Genomic DNA, 3584 nt, shown 5'->3' with positions numbered 1-3584 from the left:
TCTGCTGTCCCCTGGAGTCATTGCCTCTGCCCTTAGCATGAGCTCCAGAGTAGTTCATGGCTTGCTTCGAAGAGGTGGAAGGATCAGGGCAGCTGCAATATGCACTGCTCACAGCCGTCCCCAAGATTGAGTCTGCAGATCTGGGGTTGTGGCTCCAAATGAATGCTCACAGTGTGGTGCCTTGGCACATGGCATGGCTGTGTTTGGTACCTGTATGGGAGAGGAAATCCACACCAGAAAGGTAGTAGCATTGGTAAGGAGAATCTCTCTGGAGAAACCAAGAGCAATATACTTGTCTAAGGATCTGATATGCTGCCACATCAGCATAAACATCAGTAGACATTCAGTTGGCTGCTTCAGGAAGGAGATGAGAAATGCTCTGATTGCTATAACTCATGGACTCTTCAAGAGCGAATAAAAGATGAAATTTTAAAAGAAAATACTCAATAGATTAAATGTATCCGCTTCATTTTTGGTAACAACCATCAGTATGGCCACTTGGAGCTCACTGAACGCTCTTGTCCTGTTTTAATAAAATATATTGTAATATGTATATAAAAATAGTCTAAGATGCAGTCAGGCATTGATATGAAAATAATAAAAGACACTGAACTGGAGGTATCTCTCAGCAAATGAGCACCCAGTGACAGTGGCTCAGCTTTGGCTTTTTCCAGCTATGTGGACTTCAGCAGCTGCCAAACATGCTCCGTTTGGGAAACTCAGCTGTTCCTTAAGCATAGGATGATTTGATGTAGAACAGAGACAGACAGATGTGTGACTTACTATGAATACATCCTGTTTGTGTGACGTGAAATGTCACAGCTGCAGGAGGACCACAGAGGAGGTGCTGCAGTGCTGCAGCTCAGTTTGGGACAGTGTTCTGGGAGCAGTGATGCTGATGGAGCTACGGCCCAGCGGTGTGCTTGGGGATGGGCCAACATCCCTGCTGTGTGTTGAGAGTTCTGAATGGGGCTGCTGCTCCCCGAAGTCCTACTGGTACATAGCACAAAAGTGAATGTTTACCCAGCGTGGCCACCAGAGGTCCCGGTGTTCCAGTATACAGCACAGTGCCTGCAGCTGGAGGAGCCCCGGGTTGGGGCTGAGAACTCCTGAGACGAAGCTCCAAAGATTCCATGAATGTCAGCACTCCGGAGCTTGCTCGATGTCGACTTTTGGATTTACACAGAGCCTGGCTGCAAAAGCGACTCAAAATCCAAAACTTAAACCCTGCTGCCTAGGTTTGTTAACAGAGCCCAAGGCAGGATAAGGAGATGTTCCTGCATGCACAGCTGACCTTGGGCATCTCTAGGCTCCAGTGCATATGGAGGAGCTCAGAAGTGTCTGCTCTGTTTGCAGCACAGACTGCAGTGAGGCAGTCCCTGAGCACAGCATGGGGGCAGCTCCACTCACATCTTACAGGGCTCTGATGTAGATGAGCTTATGCTTCTGGCCAGGACAGGGAGAGCTTCTGATCCTGTGGGATGGAGATCTCTGCTGTTGCTCCAATAGAGGCACTACTGGCGGCTCCGGGAACACAAGGCCATGCAGCACCAGTCAAAAGCCTTACATAAGTCCAGGTAGAACTTTATAGCAAAGGGCTGCAGTGTGTCCTGGAGATGCACTTACGACATTTATGGGATGTGACTGAAACACTGCACCTCAGAGATGATTTTGTGTGTGTGTGGATACATATATCCATGACTGCACCTTTAATCTGTCTCCAATTAACATTTATTGCTGTGGCTTCAGGTCAAAGGAAACACATCCACGGTACCTCCATGCTAAGGAAATGTGCTCACAGTGCACAAGGGATTGCCAGGAACAAACCCAATATTGCAGCAGGAGGCTGGAACAGCAGCCACCAGGCAGAGGCTGGAGGAGAGTGACCTGGCTTCCAGGAGCAGTGCCATGAGTCTGCTCTGTGTCCTGCAGCATTGCTGTGTGCCACTTCTCCACATGGGTGCCACGTGTTTCAGAGCTGACCCAGGTCTGAAGAGCATAATTAACTGAAACGAAGGGCTGTCATCAGATGAAGGTGCTCAGCTTTACCCAAGGTTTTTCCCATGGCCCAGTATTGCGTTGAGGGCACATTTAGTGTAACTGTGCACCTGGTGTCATTACAGAAACATTAATCTTTGGAAAACATAATTGACACTTTGGAGCTGATGCACCATGAAGGTGAAATTAAGGAGAGGAATAACACACTGGAAATGTTTGGGCAACTTCCTTCTGGCACAGAACTGCATGTTTTGTGACCTAAAAGCAGTGTTCCCAATAGCCCTGCAGAGGGCTGTGGGCTACTTACATATATTATTGATAGATACTTTGATCTTCTTTCACCTCCGTTGTGTGGGGACCTGTCCTGATGCTGACACAGAATGAGTACAGCACCTTATTTCTAGGCATGGGAGTTCTCAGGTGCTGCTTCCATCCAGAATGGATCTGCATTGTTCTTGAGATGGACCTGGATGATCCATGCTCACAGCAGTCACTGGAGTTGTCTGCAAAGCGAAGAGTCAGCAGTGACCTATAGCATCTGTCAAGGTTGAGCAGGAGTAGAATGCCAAATGAGCCCTTTCCTTTTTCCACCAGCATAAAGGAGAGGAGTAGCATCGAGGTCAGCTGGGACCAAGGTAACTTATTACTCTGCTGGACTGTACTGTGCAGTGGCCTTTTAGGAGCGGTCCCTGAGCTTGCATGTCCCGACAGCAGCACAGAAAATCAACCATCCATCAGTAATTACAGCAACAGAGGGCTTGAGATCAAAGGATGTTTGGGAATGATGTGGCACAGCAAACATATGGAAATCAGGGTTTATCTCTGCATCTGTCTGTAAAGCTGACTGCTCTCGGACTGTAACCTGCCCTGGGAAAGCAACTTTGCCTCATCGCCACTGGTTGTTGCTTCTAGGGTATGTTCCAGCTTCCACCTGTCAGTATTCTCCTATCGGCTTCCATTATGGGTTTATCTTGCACTTTCTCATTAGTTAATCACTTTACCCATGGTGCCAAGCTCAGCCACGTGCACTCTGTGCCATCACTCCATAGGCTTTCTGTGGCAGTGTCTCCTCTCTGCACATCCTGCCCTGGAGAGCGCCACTCGTGGCCAAGGAGATCCTTCCAAGCCCTAACTTGCACTGATTCTCCTCCAGCTTATTGGTCTGGAGGGTTGCCCAAGGATGTTGTGGATGCCCCATCCCTGGACACATTCAAGGCCAGGCTGAATGTGGCTCTGGGCAGCCTGGAATAGTGGTTGGTGACACTGCACATAGCAGGGGGGTTGAAACTAGATGATCCTTCTGGTCCTTTTCAACCCAGGCCATTCTATGATTCTATGATTCTTAGCAGCATTGCAGCCTTGCTTTTAGTTCCACTTCATCCTTTCAGTTCTACTTCATCTGCACCGTGGCAATAAAATATCTTTTATCCCATTGGCCTTGATGAGATGATTGTTGCCCACTGAGCACAAGGAAAAGGTGCTTATTAAGCCTTGAACAGAATATAGGACAAAACCCCACTGAAGGAGCTTCTTCAATGCTGAATCCTGTTCATGGGATCACGTCTTTCCAATGCAGAACAATGAAA

The sequence above is a fragment of the Meleagris gallopavo genome, chromosome 4, assembly GCF_905368555.1.
Source record: "Meleagris gallopavo chromosome 4, MGAL_WU_HG_1.1, whole genome shotgun sequence".
Classification (NCBI taxonomy): Eukaryota; Metazoa; Chordata; class Aves; order Galliformes; family Phasianidae; genus Meleagris; species Meleagris gallopavo.
This window is presented reverse-complemented; position numbering follows the sequence as displayed.